Source organism: Chiloscyllium plagiosum, unplaced genomic scaffold (genome assembly GCF_037043375.1).
Source record: "Chiloscyllium plagiosum isolate Xiang-an unplaced genomic scaffold, Cpla_swu_hap1 HiC_scaffold_13, whole genome shotgun sequence".
Lineage (NCBI taxonomy): Eukaryota > Metazoa > Chordata > Chondrichthyes > Orectolobiformes > Hemiscylliidae > Chiloscyllium > Chiloscyllium plagiosum.
In genome coordinates, this window is record NW_028270151.1 from 16064010 (window position 1) to 16089587 (window position 25578).

Consider the following 25578-nt stretch of genomic DNA (forward strand, 5'->3'; position numbering starts at 1 on the left):
GAACTATACTTATCACTTTGAAAACATTCAATATTTTGGCCTCAACTGCTTTGTCTGGTAGTGAATTCCACAGGCTCATTGGGTGAATTAATTTCTCCTCATTTCAGTTCTCCTCATCCCATATCAAGGAGATTTAGATGCCCACTGTATTCCATTGATTCCAAAGTCTGTAATTATAATGTCAAAAATCACATAACACCGGGTTATAGTCCAACAGGTTTATCTGAAACCGCAAGCTTTCAGAACCACCACTTCTTCCTCCACAGGCAGCTTGTGAGAGAGAAGACATCAGGTACAGAATTTATAAATAAAAGATCAAAAGATCCAACAACTTATCTGAATGTATTGAACAAACCTAGATGGCTATTAAGTCATTAATCAGTCAGAATGCAGGTGCAAGTTTCGCTTGATTAATATGCAAATCCTAGATTTTATTTCAAGTCACTGCCCCAAGATCACTTCAGGTTTTACCAGAAAAAGTTGACACCTCAGGTCAGACAATGCATTTTTGCTGTGAGGCCATGTTTCAAGACTGTTTGTATTTCATCCTAGAGTCAAACTGGTTTTATTTCCAAAGTAGGAATTTATAAAATGCCACATTGACAGACTGTCTACAGGTCATGTGTTTTTTGAACAAAATAGAATGCATCTGCAAATACAAATTCACCCCATAGATTTATATGTGCGTGTGTGTGTGTCTGTGTGTGAGAGAAAGGGTGTGTGAGAGCATGCGTGTGTGAGGGAAAGTGGGACTGTGTGTGTTTGAGAGGGAGTGTGTATGAGTGTGAGAGAATATATGTCTGTGAGAACATGCACGTGAGTGTGTGCGAGAGTGTGTGTGCTTAAGAGAGTGTGTACACGAATGTGAGGAAGTATATGCTCGTGAGAAAGTGTCAATGTAAGTGTATGTGTACGAGAGAGGGTCTATATGAGTATGTGAGTGCGTATGTGTGTATGTGTGAGCAAGTGTTTAGTGTGGTGGGGTCACCTGTAATGTGACATGAACCCAAGATCCTGGTTGAGGCTGTCCTCATGGGTATTAAACATGGCTATCAATCTCTGTTCGGCGACTCTGTGTTGATGTGTGTCCCAAAGTCCACCTTAGAGGACGTTTACCCAAAGATTCGAGGCTGAATGTCCTTGAATGCTAAAGTGCTCCCCCATCGGCAGTGTCTTGAAAAAAATTCTGGTGTTTACATATTAATCAATCGAAATCTGCACCTCCATCCTAAATGATTCAAGATTTCACAGCCATTGTTCGGTACATTTGCACGAGTTGTAAGACGCCATGATCTTTTACTTATAAATTCTGTGTCTGATGTATTCTCTCTCACTAGCTGCCTGAGGAAGGAGCAGGGCTCTGAAAGCTTGCGGTTTCAAATAAACCTGTTGAACTATAACCCGGTGTTGTGTGATTTTTGACTTAATCCACCCTAGTCCGACACCAGCACCTCCACATCCTGTATTTAAAGTAGAAACCTGTTGTACTGTATTAGCTTTCTCTGACCAGAAGTTATGCATCTCCCAGCTCCTTGGTCAGAAGAGCAGAGAATCCCTTTACACTCTACCTGACTTACTTCCCAAACGGCTCTCAGTTTCTCTATATGATTACAAGTAATTATGTAAACATGAAGTGCCATCTAAAAGTACAGGGAAGTTCATGACTTTCAAGTGGAGATGGAACAGTGTTACCATCCCATGACCTGGTTCTCCCTAGGCCTCTCATGTTACTTCATCTAAAGATTTCACTTCTGCTCAACTTTCTGTATTGAATATTGCCTAATGTCATAAATAACATTTGCATTGTTAGTAATATTGTGTTGGAAGTTTGAAGTTAATTGCGAGTCTTCAACAGTAATAAGGTACTTCTGGCCTGCAATCATTGGTGATTATTTCCAAACTTTAACTGTCTTCAATTATTTATGTTTGGACTGTCATGAATACTCCACTAATGTTTAAAACTATCAGATGCAAGACATTAAACTGCCAATAAATTCTTTCCATTTAGCGGCTGCTGTGCAATGCTGAGATGATAAAAGTCAGGTTTGTCAATTGTTTGAAGCTGGGGAGCAGCCAAAGACTGAAAATTGGTTGGGGAACCAATGTACTCATATAAATTGTGTAACTGAGAGCAAATAAGATCATGGTTAATTGTAGATCTATTGCTGCAAACTATTTTCTGGTGCAACAGATTGATGGGATTAATCACAACATCCTAGTGTTTCTATTTGCTCTGAGATTAGACAGCAGTTTTGCCAACTAAAGAGCATTAGCAAACAGAGACATTGTGATAAAACATAATTACATTCCATGATAGAATCCCTACAGTATTTTATTCCCATTATTCATGTTCTAGATGGCAGATCCATATGGATAATAAATTACTTTGGGACCATTATCTGGAAAAAAAATGTATAACATTGTCTGAGCAGTTCATAGACCAGAATGTTGAGCTCTGGAATCCAACTCCAGAGAGAATAATAGATTCTGATTACAGTTTGACTGAGAAATTTCCACCAAAGGACTCTTTATGTACACAAGCAGTTTTTCTTTAATTGTTTCCTTACAGTTGAATGCGTAATCTCTGGTATTTCCTCGATTTTGTATTTTTCTCCTGCAATGCAATGTCTTTCAATATTCTCGAAGGAAACTTGTTTTTTCAGCTATTGCCCACTTTTATATTTTAAATGCCGTTGCTGCATGATTAACAGCTAGCTTTCAGCTTTTATTTATCTTTCCTGGAATATGCTAATCACTGGCAAGGCCTGCATTAGTTGTCCATTCTTAAATGTCTGCAAATACAAATACAAAAATCAAATACAAAGTGGTGGTGTCGCTACCTCTAGTTCAGAAGCTCTGGATTCGAGTCTCACCTGCCAAAGAGGTAAATTATTTGACTCTGGAATCACATTTATGCCAGATAATTAAAGACAGAAGAATTCCTTGCCTAAAGGACATGAGTAAAGCAGATGAGGTTTTATAATAACAGTTTGAAGGCCAGCTTTATGGAGATTATTTTCCAATTAAAAAATTCATTAATTGACATGTTACCAGCTGTAATAGTGGGATTGAGTGCACACCTCAGATCATCATCTTAGACTTCCTTATTGCCGGTGTCATTCCCATCAACACCTTGAGTCCTTGGCTCTGGAATTCCTCTCCAGAATTCTCCTCTTTGGCTCCCTCTCATCCTTCAAGACTCATCGTGAAATCCATTGTAATATCTCAAATAACTCCATCTCACATTTTACTAAAGATTACTCTTGTGAATTAACTTGGAATAATTTATTTTATTGCAAATACTAGATAAGTGTAAATTGTTGTTACTATTATTTGTTGACTGACACATGCATTCAATGTGTAATAAGACGAAGGGACTGATTTTCACCTTGCTTGAAGATTGTGTTTTGGATCAGCTGTTAGTTATAGAAAATTGGCCCTTTTTTCTTTCCAAGATGCATTTTTGAGGAGGGAGGCAGAGAGGTATGGATACTTAGGGATATAACTCAAACTCCCAAAGGTAAAATGAAGGAAATGCATCATAATTGACGTCATCTGTGCACTTATTTTATCTTGTTCGAGACTCAGGGTTTCAATGTGAGGTAAACTGTACATATCATATGTTTTCATTTCTGTTAGCATTTTAAAAAACTTCAATATGCTCTCTCTTAAACTTCCACTCCTCATGACCAGCATCCCGCAAATGAAGACATACCATGGAACTTGAGCCTTGATTTTCACAGAAATTGAGAAGATCTCCAGCTCAAACAAAATGGCACTGTGATCCACTTCTACAAGTGCTGCTCCCAGACCCAGTACCGTCATTGTTGCCTGGGATTTAGGGACCATGGGGCATATGGTGTGCAGTAGGGTTGAGAATAGTTGCAGTTTGCACATCTTAGAAGTATAGTTGTCCTTCATCCGATGCAATTTGCATTACCCAGGTTTCTGAAACATGATTTGCCTTTATGCTGGAGAAGGTCTACACTTACCAGAATTCTTTGGCAAGGTCAGGTAGTCCTCTGGAGAGGGAGAGAATGCCTTTGGATAAATCCAGATAACCTTTTGAATAGGTTTAGTGCACATTGTGAGGTGACAAGTGTCCTTTCAGATTGTAAAATAACGACAGGAAATGTGTAATAGTGGACACACTCATTGGAAGCTGTAGATTAAAAATATCATTGCTTTCTGATTTCCAAAACAAATAATAGGACAGAGAGTATGGAAAAGTTCTGGAATCTAGCTCCAGGCTCGTCAGATAAGGTGACAATACAGAAGGGGGACATTCAGTGCAGGACTGAGAATATTTATATCGAAATGCATGCAGTACACAAAACATGGTAGACGTGTTTGTAGAGCAGATTGAAATTGGCATGTACAATGTTGTGGGTATCACAGACACATTGCTGCAAGAGGTTCAAGGCTGGGAACTAAGTACCCATGGCCACATGTCCTATCAAAATGGCAGATAAATGGGCAGAGGGGGTGGAATTGCCTTGTTTATAAGAGATGAAATTAAATTGAAAGCTAGAAATTATATAAAGCATGAGGCATAGAATTTGTGTTGGTAGCACTGAGGAATGGGTGGCTCAATGGCTAGCATTGCTGCCTCACAGCACCAGGGTCCCAGGTTCGATTTCAGCCTCAGCTGACTGTCTGTGTGGAATTTGCACATTCTCCCAGCGTCTGCGTGGGGTTCCTCCGGATGGTCTGGTTTCTTCCCACAGTCCAAAGATGTGCAGGTCAAGTGAATTGGCCATGTTAAATTGTCCATTGTGTTAGGTGCATTAGGGAAATGAGTCCGGGTGGGCTCTTTCAGAGGGTTGGTGCGGACTGGCTGGGCTGAATGGCCTGTTTCCACATTTTCTGGAATCACTGGAGTCAAGGAGGGTTCCATTGGACTGGAAAATGGCTGCTGTACCACCCCTGTTTAAGAAGGGAGGACGACAGAAGACGGGAAACTCTGGTCCGTTAGCCTGACTTTGGTCATTGGTAAAATTTTAGTGTCCATTATTAAGGATGAGATTATAGAGTATTGGAAGTGAGTGGTAAAGTCAGATGGAGGCAGCGTGGCATCGTCACGAGGAGGTCATGTCTGACAAATCTGTTAGAATTCTTTGAGGAGATAACGAACAATTTAGACAAAGGAGAGCCAGTGGATGTGATCTGTTTGGATTTCCTGAAGGCCTTTGACAAAGTATCACACAGGACACTTCTTAATAAAATAAGAACCCGTGGTGTTAGGGGCAAATTATTGGTATGGATTGTGGATTGGCTGAGTGGTGGAGAGCTGAGAGTAGTGGTAAATGGACCTTTTTCAGGATGGTAGCCAGTGACTAATGGAGTTCCACAGGGGTCAGTGTTGGGATCACATTATTTATGCTTTACATTAATGATCTGAATGAAGGAACTGAGGGTAATTTTGCTAAGTTTACAGATGATACAAAGATTGGTAGAGGGACAGGTAGTGTTGAGGATGCAGGGGCACTGCAGAAGGACTTGGACAGGTGAGGAGATTGAGAAAGGAAGTGGCAGATGGAATACAGTGTGGGAAAGTATAAGGTTGTGCACTTTGATGGGAAGAATAGATGCATTGACTATTTTATAAATGGGAAAGACTTCAGAAATTTGAAGCACAAAAGGACTTGGGAGTTAAGTACAGGATTCTCTTAAGGTTAAGATGTGGGTTCAATTGGCAGTTAGGAAGGCAAACGCAATATTAGTATTCATTTTGAAAGAGCTAGAATGCAAGTGCAGAGATGTTCTGCTGGGGTGTATAAGTTTCTGGTCAGACCATATTTGGAATATTGTGAGCAGTTTTGGACCTTGTACCTAAGGAAGGAAGTGCTGATGTTGGTGGGGGTCCAGAGGAGGTTCACAAGAATGATCCTGGGATGAAAGGCTTGTCACGTGAGGAACCGTTGAGGACTCTAGGTCTGTACTCAGTGGAGTTTAGAAGGATGAAGGAGGATCTGATTGCAAGAAAGCAAAAGTTACAAACAGCATCACAAGCTAAGAAAATTGACAATACCATGAATACTGAGAATAAAGTGGACATGGTTCCTGAGGGTACAGCCTCAGAGTGAAGGGACAACACTTTAGAACAGGGATAAAGAGGAAATTCTTCAGCCAGGAGGTGGATAACCGGTGGAACGCATTGCTGCAGAAGACTGTGGAGACCAAATCTTTGAGTGTATTTAAATCAGAAATCGATTGTTCTTGATTAATGAAGGGGTCAAGAGTTATGGGGACAAGGCAGAAGAATGTGTTTGAGAAACTTACCAGTCAGGACCGAATGGTGGAGCAGACTCAATGGGCTGAATGGCCTATTGAATAGGTTGGAAATACATTCAGTTATAAACTAAATACTTTTAGATGAATATTTTAGTTAATCTTAAACAATGCTTTCAACTCAAAATGTTGGAAACTTATCAGTAGGCATGTGCTACTTCTCTGCTAGGAGGTTATCAATGCACACCATGCTGCCCTGCAGCTTCCTATCATGTGTAGTTGAGTAATAAGTATTGTTACTTAACCTAAAAGCCTGACTAGAGCTTACGTGAAGGCTCAATGATTGATCTGAGAACATTCCTTCTCTCAATGTTACTTTCCTTCTTTAAGATGCTCTTTAAACTTTAGATCTTTGTTAAGGTTTTGGTCACCTGCCTTAATATTTCCTTTAGAAGATCAGTTTCAAAATTATTGGTTATTTAAATTTAAACCAGAAACCAAAATTTATTAAAAGTTTCTGTTAAATGCCCTGGGATTTCTTTTACCACACTAGAAGTACAACACATAACTAATTTGCTATATGGCTAAATTCAGGTAAATTGTGTTAGAAAAATCAACACAGCAGACAAGCAGGAAGCTGGAAGAACACAGCAGGCCAGGCAGCATCAGGAGGGGGAGAAGTCAACATTTCGGGTTTCACCCTTCTCCACCTCCTGATACTGCCTGGCTTGCTGCGTTCTTCCAGCCTCCTGCTTGTCTGCTTTGGATTCCAGCATCTGCAGTTTTTTTTGTCTCTAAAGAAAAATCAGCAGAACTGAATTCGATGTTCTGATCAAGTTTCCCTAAAGTTCATACTAATTTGGGACATTGTTATTGGTTACATGATTTTTAAACAGTAACTCTAACTAAATGCAATTCCAGTTAAAGTATTCACGTATAGTTCTGCTGTAGTTTTGTACTTACAGCCAGTATTGGAAATTTAACTGCTATGATTCTGAATTTACAATCTCATCGCAATTTGATGTCACTTTGCAGAGGGTACTTTCATCCCGGTTAACGTGGGTTTGATGCTGGAACTCAACATTTCTTTGGGATTTGGCTTTGAAACCCATTAATGTTAGGTTTTCCAGAATCTCTTTTCTCAGAGCAGCCTATACACAGCTCAGGAAAGAATATCTGAGAAAAGCTTGTCCTGAGAGCCACCTGACATTGGCATTCTCGAAGTGCCTTCCTAGAACGCAGCAGAAGCAACATTGTGGAATCTGATTATTTGCTGTCCTTCCAGCCTCCACACCAACAACATTCAGGACTATAGCAACTTATAGAGACAAATAATTCACACAATTCAAAGAGCAAAAGGGATATATTATGGAAACGTATATGAACTTAAAATACTTTCTATGTTAATAACACATGTTAAAATGCTTTATTGATAGATGAAATTTAACTATTTTGTGACGACGATTTCGTTGAGGTGTAACTAAGTTAAAAAAAATTAGAAAGGTGATTTTTTTTAGCTTTTAAGGATGAATTCCACATTCAGGGATGCTGCAGCCTTCTAAACTCAATATCGAGGTCAATAATTTTAAGACCTTTGTCCATATCCATGCCCCCTCTTCACACCCAAGGCCGTCTCATCACAATGGGCTGCTTTCAGCACTGCCAAGCCATTTTCACCTGCATATACTCACCATTAGCAGCTTTTCTTTCTCTCAGGCTTACCATTGTCCATCCCTTTGTCTATCTGAATAAAGTCTGAAAGAACTGTGGATGCTGTAAATCAGAAACAAAATCCAAAGTTACCGGAAAAGCTCAGCAGGTCTGGCAACATCTATGGAGAGAAATCAGAGTTAATGTTTCGGGTCCAGTTACCTTTCCTCAGAACTGTTCATGTGACTGCATTGCCTAGCCAATAATCACTGGTGTGAAGCTTGAATCATCTTGACAACTGGGCCTCATTTGGATTTACCATTGAGGCACGAATGCTGAGCTGATGTCTACAGATACCTTAGAGTAAATTCCATATGGTGTGGAAACAGGTCCTTCAGCCCAACAGGTCCACACTGACCCTCCGAAGAGTAACCCATTCTCCTACCCAATATTTACCCCTGACTAATACACCTATCACTATGGACGATTTAGCATGGTCAATTCACCTGACCTGCACATCTTTGGACTGTGGGAGGAAACCGGAGCACCTGGAGGAAACCCACGCAGACACAGGGAGAATGTGCAAACTCCATACAGACAGTCGGACAAAGGCTGGAATTGAACCTGGGACCCTGGCGCAGGAGTGGATAAAAATTTCGGAGGTTACTCTAGGCAGTCAAGCAATAAATAATAGATTAAAGCAGGTATGCTGGAATGGTCACCAGAAGTTGGTAGTATTGAGCCAGATGATAAAAAAAATTCTGTTTCTAATTTACAACATTCACAGTTCTTCCGATTTTTATTGATATTTGGAATATTTCCCCAGTTATCACACAAATACATATTTTAAAAAAACTTGTGATCACATTTTCTTTTTAAATTGTCTGGCAGGACCACAGGTGGACTTTGATCATAGAAGTAGAAATAGGGCATTTGGCCCATCGAGTCTGTTCCACCCTTCAATGAATAATGTCTGATCTGAAAATCCTCAACTCCACTTTATACCCATTACGCTTACTGATTAAAATTGATCTACTTCAACCTTGAATATATCCAATGACCCAACCACCAAGACCTCTATGATAAAGAATTTCACTGACTGACTACCATCTCAGAGAAGAAATTCTTTTTTGTCTCTGTCTTAAACCTGTGACCCCTTACTCTGGGATTTTGTCCTCCATTCCTGGACTCGTTGCCCAACTTCAGTCAAAGATAACTAGTCACCAGTCCATAGACCAATCAACTTTCTGTTGTTACCAAGCTACACATGCACTCAGAATCCCAAGCTCTAATTTATCTCAAACACTTCAATTACTATTAGTTTAAATATCTCTTCACACAATGCTTGCTATAAATGTCAGTTTGCAGGTCATGCTCCTATGACTGTTGGAATATTGTGTGTAATTCTGGTCTCCTTCCTATCGGAAGGATGTTGTGGAACTTGAAAGGGTTCAGAAAAGATTAACAAGGATGTTGCCAGATTTGGAGGATTTGAGCTACAGGGAGAGGCTGAATAGGCTGGGGCTATTTTCCCTGGAGTGTCAGAGGCTGAGGGGTGACATTATAGGGTTTATAAAATTGTGAGGGGCATGAATAGGACAAATAGACAAAGTCTTTTCCGTGGAGTGGGAGAGTCCAGAACTAGAGGGAATAGGTTTAGAGGGAGAAGGGAAAGATATAAAAGGGACAGAATGGGCAACCTTTTAACGCAGAGTTTGGTGTGTTTATAGAACGAGCTGCCAGAGGAAATGGTAGAGGCTGGTACAATTGCAACATTTAAAGGCATCTGGATGGGTCGGAAAGGTTTGGAGGGATATAGGCCAAGTGCTGGCAAATGGAATGAGATTAGGTTGGGATATTTGGACAAGTTGGACTGAAGGATCTGTTTCTGTGCTATACATCTCTATGACTCTATGTCTCTATAGCACGCATTTTGTCAATACGATTTGGCTCTAAAGTGATAGGTGAATTGGGGAATGATTTTTTTAAAATGCAAACTCTTGTTGGTTATTGCGTGATTCTGTGAGATTGCAAACAAAGAAACTTGAGGAGATGGACTGGCTTCCAAGTGTGGGGATAGAAGGTCAATCGGAAAAGTGATCTGCGACCATCTTTCTCACCATAAAACAGAAAGCCTTATCAATTTATGAGGACCTAAGTAAAAAAGCTGAAAATCCTGCTGATCTGCCTGCCTCCAGTGCATGTGGTGGTTGGATTGCTTAATTCAAGAACCACTACACTTTTCATAACGTGAAGTTATGAGGTGAAGCTGCCAGTGCAAGTGGGGAATATGTACTGACATTTCCTCCTGTGGTGAAACCATTGATTGAGAAATCAAATCTTCAATTTGGACATGACAGGTTTATACTGGAAGCGAATGCCATCCAGACCCTGCATTTGTAAGAATGAAATACATGCTCTAGTTTTTCAGGTCATGAAGGATTGTATGACTGTGGTGCTGATGCTGGTGGAGACTTAAAGCTTAAGCTTGTGTTGGTGTACCACACTGCTAACCCACGATCCTTGAAAGATTCCCTTAAGTGTCCATTCTCGGTGTTTATTTCAGATCAAGCAAAAGAGGTTGGATGACAGGGCAAATGTTTTCTGACCTTATTGTTGATGTTTCAAGGATGATCTTAGAAATGATTGCAGGAGAAAAGATTTGGATTTCAAGTCTCTTCATTCTGGACAATGCACCATTTGTCCCATCATTGGTGAGCTTTCTGAAAACATCAAAGTGCTATTTCTACCTCTGAATACAACCTCTCTCATTCAACTGATGGACCAGGGGGCATTGACAGCATTTAAAGCTTATAATTTAAGGCGCATTTCAGGAAGCTGATTGCAGCTACAGAGGGGCATAACAAGGACATTGTTCTTCAGTGTTGGAAGAGCTTTAATATTAACAATGTTACTGACATAATTGTGGATGCCTGGGGTGAAGTTAGTAAGGACTGCTGGCATGCAGTTTGGTGGAAGCTCCTCCCAGATTTACTTCCTGATTTAAACCACCAGAGAAGCTTCCAGCAATCAAAGAACATTGTGTCGCTCTTGCAAAGCAAGTTGGATTTGAAGAATTGGTGACTAAGGATGTTTCGGAGCTGCTGGACTCCCATTGTGAAGACCTCTCCACAGCTGATTGACAACAACTTGTTACTATGGGGGAAAGTGACGCTCAAGATGAAAACGATGAGGTCCAGGATGCAGCAGCACGAGAACTTCCCATTTCTCTTTTGTTTTTTGTCCTGAGGGAAGTTGAAAAGCAGTTGCAGCTCTTGGAAGACAATAACTACAATGCAGAACACAGCAGGGTAGCAGTTTGTGGCATAAAGTCTTATCTGGCACCTTGTGAACAGCTTCTTCATGAAAGATGGCAAAGCAGCAAGAGTTGGATGCCTTTTTTAAGCCGACTCCCAAGATAAAGCCTGAGGACAATGAACACAGCCATCCACTTCTGGACTAAATATTTTCTTTTGTTGTAACTCTGAACCCAGAACTGCACCTGAAAGTAATAATGATGCTGATGATGACCCTCAGCCCCTATCTCATTACAGTACTGTAACTCGGCAAATTCAGAAACCCTTTAAATCATTATTTCGTTAAAATATATGATTTAAAAATTTGCTTACATTGTGAGGAGAAACTGAGGATTGCAGATGCTGGAGATCAGAGTCGAGAATTTGGTGCTGGGAAGGCACAGCAGGACAGACAACATTCGAGGAGCAGAAGAATTGATATTTCAGGCATAAGCCCTTCATCAGTCATTCCTGATGAAGGACGTATGCCCAAAATGTTTATTCTCCTGCTCCTTGGATGCTCCCTGACCTGCTGTGCTTTTCCAGCACCACACTCTCGACTATCATTTGTGTGGAGCCCTTCTTTAGGCTCATGCCCGAAACGTCGATTCTCCTGCTCCTTGGATGCTGTTTGACCCGCTGCGCTTTTCCAGCAACACATTTTCAGCTCTGATCTCCAGCATCTGCAGTCCTCACTTTCTCCTATCATTTGTGTGGAGCCAACTATTATTTTTGTTATGAATTTTACTGGTGGTCTGCCCCAAGCTGTTTTTTTCCGTAGGCCCCATCATTTCTGTTGCACGATGTTCTGTAACATGAGGTCATATGGGAACGCAATCATGGCATTATAACAGAACAGATTATACTTGCTATTCAAAACATGCTTCAGTACTTTTAAACACTGTTTTTAAAATTGTTCTTTCTCATTTCAACCAGATTTTGTTTAAAAATGCACCAAAATAAAAAGATCCTGTTTTTCGACTGGGTATTCTGAACATAAAAGTTGTAAATCTGATCCTTTTCCATCTTGAGGCTGCACGCTGGGTCAGTGGTTAGTGCTGCAGCCTCACAGCACCAGGGACCCTGGTTCAATTCCAGCCTCGGGCGACTGACTATATGGAGTTTGCACATTCTCCTCTGTCTGCTTGGGTTTCCTCCGGGTGTTCTGGTCTCCTCCCACAGTCCAAAGATGTGCAGTTTAAGTAAATTGGCCATGCTAAATTGCCCAAAGAGCTAGGTGCATTAGTCAGAAGGAAATGGTCCTGGGTGGGTTACTCTTCAGAGGGTTGGTGTGGACTGGCTGGGCTGAAGGGCCTGTTTCCACACTGTAGAGAATCTAATCTTCCCTCTCCTACAGCTGCTGATTCTTAGTGATCTGCAGGAGCTGCCATTGCTTCCTGCCAGCCTGTTCTTCACTCAGGGGACTGCAAAATGCAAGTTGGTGAGCTTTCCGACTGGGGAAGACATCACCTGCGAATAACTGGGCCTGAACCCAGCTCTGAATCACATGAGTCGAGTTGGTCCGAAAGGTCTGTTGCTATGCTGTACAACTGTAGTGCTCTCTGACTGCGGTCATCAGCTCAGGGCCAGATTTAAACGCGGAGTGCACCCAAAATAGATTCCATGCTGTCACGGAAGTTTTCTAAGGAAACTATTAAGGGAGAAATAGAAAATTATGGAGGGAAGTTGCTCAAAAACGTACATTATTCGGTGTGTTTCATTTTATTCGATCTACAATTTGCTTCTGAGGCCAAAAATGAGACTCCCGGATGGTATGTTGCCTCAGGTGCTCGGATCAGGGATGTCACCAATTGGTTGCAGAGCTTTCTGAACAGGTAGTTGTCGTGTTGCATATAGACACCAATGATATAAGTAAAAAATGAGATGTGGTCCTGAAAGCAGAATTCAGGGAGCTAGGAAAGAAGTTAAAGAGGAGGACCTCAAAAGTATTGATCTTGGGATTGCTACCAGTGCCACATTCTAGCCAGGGTAGAAATGAAAGAATAGGCAGGATGAACACGTGGCTTGAGGGATGGTGTAGGACGGAGCGGTGCAGGTTTGTGGGACATTGGGACCGGTTCTGGGGAAGATGGGACTATTACAAATTAGATGGTGTACACCTGAACCAGACTGGAACTAATGTCCTTGGGAGAATTTTTGCTACTGGTGTTGGGGAGGTTTAAACTAATGTGGCACGGGGCTGGGAACCAGAAGAGAAGTCTGGTAGACAGTGAGGTGGAAACTAGAGACTGTAAGGATCATGAAGTTAGCATTACCAAGGGGAGGAGTAGGCAGAGAACAGATGAACGCAAAAGAACTGGCAGCCTGAAGTGCATTACTTTAACGCAAGGAGTATTGTGGGTAAGGCAGATGAACTTCGGGCTTGGATTGGTGCCTGGGAGTATGATGTCATTGCGATCACAGAGACTTGCTTGAAGGAAGGGCATGATTGGCAAGTAAATGTTCCAGGATAGAGATGTTTCAGACAGGACAGGGAGGGAAGTAAAAGGGGGAGAGGAGTTACATTGCTGGTCAGGGATGGTATCATGGCTGTGCTAAAGGAGGACACTATGGAAGACTTGAGCAATGAGGCATTATGGGGAGAGCTGAGAAGTAAGAAGGGTGCAGTTGCATTGTTGGGGCTGTACTACAGGCCTCCCAACAGTGAGCTTGAGGTGGAAGAACAAATAGGTAAACAGATTATGGAAAGATGTAGAAGCAACAGGGTGGTGGTGATGGGAGATTTTAATTTTCCCAACATTGACTGGGATACACTTAGTGTCAGAGGTCAGGATAGGGCAGAATTTGTAAGGAGTGCCAAGGAACATTTTCTAGAGCAGTATGTCAATAGTCCACATTGGACCTGGTGTTGAGGAATGAGCCAGGCCAGGTGGTAGAAGTTGCAGTGGGGCATTTCTTTGGGAATAGTGACCACAATTCTGTAAGTTTCAGAACACTTGCAGACAAAGATGAGAGTGGTCCTAAGGGAAGAGTACTAAATTGGGCCAAAGCCAATTATGTCAAAATTCAGCAGGAGCTGGGAAATGTGCGTTTGGGCAGATGCATGAGTAGGTGGGGAGCAGAGCGATACAGATGCTTAGGCATTGGCCGATAGGTTTAGACAGTGGATTTGGATCAGCACAGGCTTGGAGGGCCGAATGGCCTATTTCTGGGCTGTAAATTTTCTTTGATCTTTGTTCTTCATCTGAGGTAACAAAAAAAAATTCTTTGCTTGTTTTGGGTCATTTCTTACCTCATAGGAACTGAATTTATGACCCCCCAAATGCATATTTTAACATTTTTATGTATACTGTGTCAATAAATACAGTTGCACTACCCAATGTGTCCACTCATAACCTGAAAGCTTGCAGAAAACTACTTTGACAAGGTACCCAGTGGGACAGAGTATACCACCAAAGTTTGTTGTTAGGTGATTGTTTCCACAAGTGTTTCACAAAGACAGCTCCTGCCTTTTAATTCTCCTTAAAGCTATAGGCTTTGACTGATACTCCTTGTCATCTACTGCCCCTGTGTGGCCTTTCCAACAAATACTTTACAAAAGCAGTTTGTGAACCATTAGTTTGGAATAATTACCACACCAAAGTTTGTTCTAATTTACAGCAGTCTTTTCTTTACATTAATGAGACTGTAGTGTTGGAGGATATTTGGGAAGATTAATAGAAAGGTCTAAGGGATCAATGACTTCAGAGAAACTGGTATTGACTTTCTTACGGTAGGGTTCGTAGGAAGTGCTCAAAATTAAGTGGGGTTTCAGAAGAGTAGTTAGTAATTACTTCCATTGGTGCATGGGTTGGTAATTAAAGGGCATAGATTTAACTTAATTGGCAAAAGGCTCAGAGTGGAAATGGAGGCCCATTTTTTCACAGTCAGTTGCTGTTATGCACTTCCTGAGAGAGTTTCAATGGTAACAACGTAGGTTCGGAGGGCCGATCCTGTGCTATATTGTTCTTTGTTTTTTGTTCTTGTATCTTGCAAAAACAGAATTAGATAAACACTCGAAGGGAAAACAACTGGGAAAAATTTGTGTGTTCCTTGTGGGTGGAAGGATGATGCCACTAATTGTCTTTCACTTGATAATGTCTAAGGAGCTAATTGGTTTGCAATGGTAAGTGACTGCCCATGATTGACTTTTAAAAAAAAACAAGAAGCAATGCGTACATGACAGCAACAAGGTGTGAGTTAAATTAGATTCTCAGACACTGTGACTGAAACTTAGATCTCATCTATTACTTCTAGAGCCACTCAGTCCTGTCTATCATTTGCTGTGTAGGCTTTTTTATTTTGTAATTTCACCATGTCATCATTTGATTTTTATGTATGCTTGGTACTGCTCCTCACATGCCATTCTTTACTCTTCTTTCAACCAGGATTAATCCTCTGGTTTGATGGTAATTATTGAGTGGGGGGTATGGCAGGCTATCAGATTGCAGATTGTGCTGGAGTACAGTTCTGCTGCTGCTGATGGCACACAGAGCCTCATGGATGTCCAGTCATGAGACCTAGATCCATTCGAAGTCTGTCTCATTTAGCACGGTGATAGTGCCTCACAACACGATTATCAATGTGAAGATGGGGCTTTGTCTCCTTAAGGACCAAGCATTGGTCACTCTTACCAATACTGTCATGGACAGATAAGTCTGTGGCAGGCAGGTTGTGAGGATGAGGTTAAGTATGCAATTCCCTCTTATTGGCTCTCTCGCTAACTGTGAGCAACCCCATCGAGCAACAATGTCCTTTAGGATCCGACCAGCTCAGTCAGTGATGGTGCTGCAAACCACTCTTTGTGTGATGGATATTGAAGTCCCCTACCCAGAGTACATTCTGTGCCCTTATCACCCTCAGTGTGTATGACATGGAGGAACATTCATTCATCAGGCAAGGGAGGAGAGAGGGTCTCAGTATGTGGCCATCAGCACAAGGTCTCCTTGACCATAGTTGACGTGATGCTAGGAGATTTTGTGAGGTCCTGAGTCAAAGTTGAGAACTCCAAGAGCATCACCCCACAGTACATACTTAGGGATGGTGATGGTATTCACAGGCGATTGTGTGTGAAGTGGAAATTAAATCAGATTTTACAAAAAGGGGCTCCAAAAGGAGTAAGACAAGCTAATACTGTCAGGGCCATTTTAACAGGCATGAATGCTGAACACCCAAAGAGATGATACCTACAAAAATGAGTGCCGAGGAACCTTGTACACCTTCAGGCATACATCAGTCTTGAGAGCAGAATGCAGAACATAAACAGATTCCTGTAGACAGGATAAGGGAAAGACATAGGACAGGAGATTTACTTTTATTTCACAGGAATGAAATGTAAACAATGTATGTGTATAAATGATGATTTCTGTAAGAATCAGATTGACGTTGGACGGAAGTCAACCAGATGTGCGAAAAAGTATCAGACAGAATTCTACTCAGCCAGTCAAAGACTGAGGTTGTTTGAATAAACGCCAAGTTAATTTGTATAACTAAGTCCTCCTGTGATGTGTGTGTGGGGAGAATTAACTACAACACATACAACATAGAACACATAACATAGAACAGTAGAGCACAGTACAGACCCTTCAACCCTTGATGTTGTGCTGACCTTTTATCCTACTCTAAGATCAAATTAACCAACATATCCTTCACTTTACTATCATCCATGCCCCTGTCCAAAAGTGGCATAAATGTCATTGTGTATATAACTCTACTGCCACTGTTGGCAGTGCATTCCACGCACCCACAACTCTCTGTGTAAAGAACCAATCTCTGAATCGCCCTTAAACTTTCCTGCTATCACCTTAAAATTATGCCTCCTTATGATAGCCATTTCCGCTCTGGGAAAAAGTCTCTGACTATTCACTCTATCTATGCCTCTCATCATCATGTACACCTCTATTAAGTCACCTTTCATCTTTCTTCGCTCCAATGAGAAAAGCCCTAGCTCCCACAACCTTTCTTCATAAGATGTACCCTCTAATCCAGGCAGCATCCTGGTAAATCTCCTCTGCACCCCCTCTAAAAGCTTCCACATTCTTCCTATAATGAGGCAATCAGGACTGAACACAATATTCCAAGTGTGGTCTAACCAGGGCCCTATAGAGCTACAACATAACCTTATGGCTCTTCAACTCAATCCCCCTGCTAATAAAAGCCAATACACCAAATAGCTTCTTAACAACCCTCTCAACTTGGGTGGCAACTTTGAATGATCTATGGACATGGACCCCAAGATCCCTTTATTCTTCCACACTGCCAAGAATCCTGGCTTTAACCCTGTATTCTGTATTCAAATTCGACTTTCCAAATCAAATCACTTCACACTTTTCTAGGTTGAACTCCATCTGCCACTTATCAGCCCAGTTCTGCATCCTGTCAATGTCCCATTGCAACCTACAACAGCCTTCCACACTACCCACCACTCTACCCAACCTTTGTGTCATCAGCAAACTTACTAACCCATCCTTCCATTTCCTCATCCAAGTCATTTATAAAAATCACAAAGACCAGAGGTCCCAGAACTGATCTCTGCGGAACACTACTGGTCACCGAGCTCCAGGTTGAATACTTTCCATCTCCTACCACACTCTGTCTTCTCTAGCCAGCCAATTCTGTATCCAAACAGCCACATTTCCCAGTATCCCATGCCTCCTTACTTTCTGAATGAACCTACCATGGGGAACCTTATCAAATGCCTTGCTAAAATCCATGTACACCCCCATCCACTGCTCTACCTTCATCAATGTGTTTTGTCAGTTCCTCAAACAATTCAATAAGGCCTGTGAGGCAAGACCTGCCCCTCATAAAGCCATGCTGACTACCTCTAATCAAACTATGGTTTTCCAAGTAATCATAAATCCTGTTTCTTAGAATCTTCTACAATAATTTGCCCACCATAGACATAAGACTGGCTGGTCTGTAATTCCCAGGATTATCCCTATTCCCTTTCTTGAACAAGGAAATAACATTTACCACCCTCCAGTCATCTGACCCTACTTCAGTGGACAGTGAGGACACAAAGATCATCACCAAAGGCACAGCAATCACTTTCCTCGCTTCCTGTAGTAACTTTGGTTATATTCCATCTGGCCCAGGGGACTTATCTGTCCTTACGATTTTCAAAATTCTCAGCATGTCCTCCTTCTTAACATCAACCTGTTCTAGCATAACAGTCTGTTTCACGCTGTCCTCACAAACGTCAAGGTCCCTTTCAGTAGTGACTGCTGAAGTAAAGTATTCAATAAGGACCTCCCCTACGTCCTTTGACTTAAGGCACAAGTTCCCTCCATTATCTTTGATTGGCCCCATGCTCAACCTGACTATACTTTTGTTCCTCACATAACTGTAGAATGCCTTGGGGTTTTCCGTAATCCTATCTGCTAAGGCTATTTCATGCCCCCTTCTAGCTCTCCTAATTCCATTCTTCAGTTCCTTCCTGGCTACCTTGTATCTGTCTAGAATCCTGTCTGATTCTTTGCCTCCTCAAACTTAACTAAGCTCCCATCTTCCCTTGACTAGACATCCCTTGATACTCAAGGTTTCTTTACCCTAACATCCCTTCCTTGCCTCAATGGGACAAACCTGTCCAGCAGTGTTAGCAAGTGCTCCCTAAACAACCTCCACATTTCTGTCGTGCATTTCCCTGAGAACATCTGTTTCCAATTTAGGCACCCCAGTTCCTGCCTAATTGCATTGCAATTCCCCCTCCCCCAATTAAATACTTTCCCATACCATCTGCTCCTATTCCTCTCCACGACTAGTAAATGACCATAGAGTTGTGATCACTATTACCGAAATGCTCTCCCATAGAGAGATCTGACACCTGGCCTGGTTCTTTGCCAAGCATGAAATCCAATATGGCCTCCCCTCCAGTTGGTCCATGTACATATTGAGTCAGGAATCCTTCCTGGACACACCTGACAAAGCTATAAGCTATGATTCTCTGAGTATGACTGTATCAGGCTGTGCCTTCATATGCCTGTGAGATGGCTTTAGCAGCATTGACAGGGCTGTGCTTGCAGCTTTCATTTCAGGTTCCTTGGTCAATGACAGGTGATCCATCTGATTTCATTCCCTTTTCAGACTTTGTAATGATGGTTAGAACTGAGTGGCTTCCTTGCCCATTTCAGAGGGAAATTAAGAGTCAACCACATTGCCTGGGTCTGGAGTCACACATAGGGTAGACCAGATAAAGATATCCCTCTCTAAAGTGGCCAATAGGATTTTGAAAACCACAATGGTTTCACAATCATTGTTAGGCTTTTAATTCCAGTTTTTTTTAAACTTTTAATGGGAATTCTGCCATCATTTACATATGGAACTGAGTACTGGTAAATCAAAAAAAAAAGAAGCTGGAAATCAGAAACAAAAGCAGAAATTGTTGGAAGATCTCAACAAATCGGGCAGCATCTGTGGAGAGAAAGCAGAGTTAACATTGTGGGTCCAGTGACCCTTGACTGATGAAGGTTATATTTTGTCTCTGGTGTATTATGTGTGTCTCTGGAATACTTGTCAGTAATGATCCCTCCACACTATCACCTCCCCACCGATCATTGTTTTACAGAAATGACATTCGTTTGCCAAAGCTGGGCTTGTACTTGTGAACTGAAAATGTGTTGCTGGAAAAGCGCAGCAGGTCAGGCAGCATCCAAGGAATAGGAGAATTGACGTTTCGGACATGAGTCCTTCTTTAGGACTGCATCTGCAGTCCTAAAAAAAGACTGATCTCCAGCATCTGCAGTCCTAAAAAAAGACTGATCTCCAGCATCTGCAGTCCTCACTTTCCCCTTGTACTTGTGAAGCCTTTTAATTCCAAAGCAATGGCACTGGCTTTAGGTACGCACAGCATGGCCTATTCTTCATGTTGGCTTGTCACGTGTGTCTTTAGAATGTTTATACCTTGTAAAGTAAATGTGTTCCATCAGTCTCCTGTGATAAAGTTGTCATTTTCTTCTCAGGATTTGTCCATTCATCTTCCTGGTTTCTGCTTCGACTTCAGTCTGAAGAGCCTTCTCCAAAATGCTTCGGATTTCTCCTTCAGACTTTGTAAATTTGGCAAAAGGTCATCACTAGTTCTAACAATTCCCAACATCTCTTGGGAATCTGGAAAGGAAAATTGGGCCACAGATAAGGTTGCGGTGATGGGAGATGGGAAATAAGAAGTATCCACCACCATTATCTATTGTTAGTAAATTGGAAAGGTTTTGGGAGGAGGGGTAATGGGATGTGAGAAGGAGGGCTAGGTATAATGATCCATCTTCAATTAATCCTGTTGCTAGCCATAGCCTCATGTGATGAAAGGTGTGTGAGTTATAGATATTAATGTATTTTGTTTAGCGTTATAATTTCAACCTGGTGGCATCTGAATGTTATTCTATTTTTGGGAAGGGGTTTAAAAATTAATTTGGTCAGTCTTTTCAGAACAAGACTTTGTAATTAGTACAGCTTCGACAACAGGTCACTGCAAGGATCCTTGCAGCATTATTGGAAGTTTGCTTACAGTATGGGAGTTTATGATCCAAAAGCTAAAACATTAAACCAGTTAGCTGTAGCAGAATCTAGGATGAACAAGCTTTTTGTAAAAAAAAGTTAGAAAACTTTTGGCTTCAATTCGAAGATTATCTGACTGGAACAGAAGCAAGTATAGTCTGTCTTAGAAAAAAAATGAGATTGCTGAGAATAGTTGAGGGTATAAGTTACCTTATTAAAGGAATGTAGTTTGTGAAATCTTTAGGGGAGTTTGCTTAGAAATTTACATTAGATTAGATTTTAGATTACATTACAGTGTGGAAACAGGCCCTTCGGCCCAACAAGTCCACACCGACCCGTTGAAGCGCAACCCACCCATACCCCTACATTTACCCCTTACCTAACACTACGGGCAATTTAGCATGGCCAATTCACCTGACCTGCACATCTTTGGACTGTGGGAGGAAACCAGAGCACCCGGAGGAAACCCACGCAGACAAGGGGAGAACGTGCAAACTCCACACAGTCCTGAGGTGGGAATTGAACCCAGGTCTCTGGCACTGTGAGGCAGCAGTGCTAACCATTGTGCCACCGTGCCGCCCACATTGGCTATTTAAAACTGAGAAAGTCTACTTTCTTCAGGTGTGTGAGCTTTCAAGGAAAAGGCTTTCTGGTCTACAGGACAGAAGTTTAGATGAAGCATTAAGTCAAACCCACAAATATTTAGGGAAGAAAAATGTCTCTGATTTTTGATTACGTGTAAAGTGATGACTTTGGGGAAGAGACGCAACTTTTTTACGATGCGTGTTTTGAAATATTTCAAACTTTGTTTTATTTAGACAGCTTGGTTTGTTTTTCTTTGAGAAAATATTTTGTGTAATTAACTCATTCAAAACAAGTCTGCAGCCTTTTGTGTGCTTATGGTTCAGTGAAATAATTAAATTAATTGGAAAAATACAAAATATCATCAATCAGACCAGATTTCACACTCGAATTTCAGTTGATCAATAATAACATCAGCTGTGATTGTAACACTGAGTAGTGGCCTTTCCCGAAATGACATGGACGTTTACATTCTCAGGTATGTCTCTCTCAAATACCTGGGTCCTTTTGTTTCTAGTTTTGGGCTACTTTCTCCCACAAGAAAGAAGGAAGTCTGTCATTGTTATGGAATCTCAGGACATTGTGCATTCCTGTTCTATGAGTGAAAATCCACAAAGTACTCCAATTTATATTAAAGCGTTAGAAGGGAAAATCCCACGCACACCCAGGATTCGTATACTGCACTGGCACTGCAAAATAAATGCCATTTATAATAGTCACTTAATTTTCAATTGTTTGAAAAGCAATGTGGCTGTGTGTTTGAGTAGGAGAAAGTGAGGACTGCAGATGCTGGAGAAGTCAGAGTTCTTAAAGGGTGATGCTGGAAAAGCACAGCAGGTCAGGCAGCATCCGAGCCGCAGGAGAGTTGACGCTTTGGGCACAAGCCCTTCGCAGATTTGCCAGGGAAAATGTTCAGGTGTGAGTCTGAATTGGATATTCGATTGAAAGAGTTGGCACAGGCACAAGTGACTGAATGGCTTCCTGCTGCAGGATTCTATTATCCCAGTGTCATCAAGAACTTCAAATTTCAAAGCAAAATGTTGAATCAAGTCAGGTTTTAATCATTAGTTTTTGCTCAGTGATTTTATACTTATGCAGGGTCCCCAAAATTGCACAGCCATCTAGTTACAAACAGTCTTGCAAGCCAAGAGAGCAGGCTGTTTGCAATCTGCTCCTCATACTCTGCCAATGTCACTCAGGAGTTGATCAAAATAAGTGACGTGCCATCTGCCCTTGTTGGAGCAGAGCTCTTGCTACCTTTGTCCCAGTCTCGACCTACAGCCAAAATCCTTGAGCACTCAACTGAGATCTGAAAACCATGTGGGCACTAAATTACTGTGTCACAGATCACACATGCGAACATGTTGCACATCCCATCTGCATTGAATGTATGCTGGTTATGTGAGTTGAGTTTCTCATTATGCCAGACATTGACTTTGTTTGGCAGACCGTGGTGCCCATGTTGCCCTTACCTTTCTGTTTGCTTCTCACACACACTCAAGTGTTCTCGAATTGCTCATGCATCATTCAAAGGGTTGGCATGACAAATGATTCTGGACTGCTTACAACAAAATATTTATTTACTCTTGGCCATTTTTCACATGTCATTGATTTAGGGCAGCATGGTGACACAGTGGTTAGCACTGCTGCCTCACAGCGCCAGTGACCTGGGTTCAATCCCCACTTCAGGCAACTGTCTTTGTGGAGTTTGCACATTCTCCCCATGTCTGCGTGGGTTTCCTCCCACAGTCCAAAAATGTGCAGGTTAGGTGAATTGGTCATGCTAAATCGCCCGTAGTGTTAGGTGAAGGGGTAAATGTAGGGGAATGGGTCTGGGTGGGTTGCTCTTCGGACGGTTGGTGTGGACTTGTTGGGCCGAAGGGCCTGTTTCCACACTCTAAGTAATCTAATCTAAAAATGAGATTAGAATCCAGATAGCAACATCACCCCAAATAGAGTGAGAACAAATATTACGAATAATGGAAGATTACATCTACTTTGCAGTGGTAGTGTCCTTACCTTTGAGCCAGAAGGCCTATGTTCAAGTCCCACCTCCTCCAGAGGTGTGTAGTAACATCGCTGTATAGGTTGGTTGGAAAATATTTGCATCTATGTCACAGGGACGATTGTGGCCAGCAGTATCTCAGAACCAGGAGGCCTGGATTCAGGTCCATGCTTGCTTCAGAACTGTGTCACCCTGATCTGTTGATTAAAAATATCAAAAAATGGAGATCGACAGCCACAATCTACCCTCACCACCCTCTGCTAATGGGCGGTACCCACACCATTGCACGGTATCCCCAGCACCTACAGAAAGGCATGAATAAAGAAAAAGCAACATCTATGTTGCCTATTAATGAGAAAGCTGATGGGCTGAGAATCTGATTCCTGGCAAGATACCTGATAATTGACAAACTTTTCTCATTAACAGCAATTAACCGCCAACTAACACATGCATCTATTTAAAGTTAGATGCTATGACTCAAAGGAATCAATCAAATCCAATATTGCTGCCACATCAACACAAGACTGATGCGTTCTATGTCACAGTCTGTCATCCAAATTAGCAAAAACAACGTTAGAGGTGGCATAGATATAAAACCTTTCATATGCCACACAGCTATAATATTCCCGGGGAAGGGTGAGGGGTGGGGGTGTGATTAGCTCAGTTAGATAGACAATTAATTTGTGATAGTGTGCATTCACTTCCTGCACTGGCTGAAGATACCATGAATGAGTCCTTAACTTCTCCCCTCACCTGAGGCCTGATGACCCTCAGATTAATTCACCACAACCATTCAACTTTCTATCAGAAGAGTGGTCTGGCAGGACCTATGACAACTGTATCCTTTTTAGTACTCTACTCCAGAGTCTTCAGAAAACCAATTTTATTATAGATTCAAAACAACTTTAAACGATTTATTGAATTTGAACAAAAAGTCACTTCCTGCTCTTGGCTGTACATCTAGGAGAGAAACAATTATCATTTTCATGCTCAACAAATCAGATTTTAGCTGTTTTCAGGATCAAAAATTAGACTTAAGATAGGAACAGATCATAGCATGCGCAGCTATACCCCCTTAACAGAATAGGGAAATTTCCTTTAAGTTGTTGAACCACTCTGTATTGGTTAACTGTTGTTTTGCAGTCCCAGATTGCTTCTTCCTGTTGTGGAAATATTTGCACTAATAGTGTTAAAATGGTACATGAACATTTATGAAAACAATTTCCAAGTTCATTGTTACTGTCAGAATACAGTCTTTTGTTACCAGATGATTCAACTGGGGCGTCCATATATATGAAGCCTAGCAGTCTCTCACCTGGACAACTAACCCAACCATTTGATTTGATCATCACTGATCAAACTGAGGCCTCAACTCCGCTTTCCAATTTTCTCCATCCCTCTCCCCCTCCCTGATAAACATTAACCCCTCCATGTCTGTCAAAACTATTCTTAACTCACCCTTGAATGTAGGAATATAGGTAATGGCAGCCTTTCTACTGGAACCAGTCTAGGTTTAACACAACTGAATGGCTTCCTTTATCTAATATTGACTATAGTTAGTGTTGGGCTAGATTTCAGCAAAACCCCTTTATCTACAACTAAAATGCATGACATACTGTATATCTCTCTCTAGTACAGACTTCTCTTTCACTATTCACAGATTCTAGTATACAACTGCTGAATATCACTGTTACATCCTCATATTGTCTTTGATTATTTCACTTGCTATTAGAAGTGTCTGAGGAGTTGACATTGGATGTTGAAATGCTGAAAGAGAAGGGTGGGGAATTTGTGTTTAGTGGTTGCATCCATTCAGTAAGGAGGCTGGTGTGGTGAAAGGTGAAACCAAGAGGAATATTATTGCCGTGGAAGGGAGGTAACTGCAGAACTCTGCGAAAGAGATCAGAAATGTTGGAGGAGCCAATCAACTATGTTGGGTGGGAATCCTCAGTTGAGGATAAAGGAAGATCTGGCTGAAGCACCATGATGGAACCTTGCATCATCAGAATAGATATGATAGAGACGGAGAAACTGGGGAGAATGGAATAGTGTCCGTACAAGAAGCAGTGTGTGTGGAAATGTAGTCAAGGTAACAGTAGGAGTCCCTACATTTGTTGTGGATATTTGTAGTTCTGAACTCAATTTCTCACATTGTCAGATGGACTTTCACAACATTCTGGCAATAGTACTGAGGATCTATGCTTCAGAATTTGCCACTCCCCAGAGCCAAGTTGTTTCAGTACAGCTATGACACTGGCATCTACCTGACAATGTGAAGAATTAGAGCTGAAAATGTGTTGCTGGAAAAGTGCAGCAGGTCAG

At 41.6% G+C, this 25578-nt stretch overlaps 2 long non-coding RNA genes across 2 annotated transcripts in view; both read right to left on the reverse strand.

Annotated features, from left to right (window-relative positions):
- The window catches only part of LOC122556364 (uncharacterized), a 40221-nt gene extending 32123 nt beyond the window's left edge, over positions 1–8098 (reverse strand). Inside the window, exon 1 of the long non-coding RNA XR_015759001.1 lies at positions 7923–8098. This is a non-coding gene — a long non-coding RNA (uncharacterized LOC122556364). The remainder of the gene's footprint in view (positions 1–7922) is intronic.
- Positions 8099–19472: 11374 nt separating this feature from the next.
- LOC148148251 (uncharacterized) lies at positions 19473–23435 on the reverse strand. Its single transcript, XR_015759002.1, has 3 exons — positions 23271–23435; positions 20079–20282; positions 19473–19589 (listed from the first exon to the last, which is right to left on the reverse strand). It is a non-coding gene; the product is annotated as an uncharacterized LOC148148251 (long non-coding RNA).
- Between the last annotated feature and the right edge of the window lie 2143 nt (positions 23436–25578).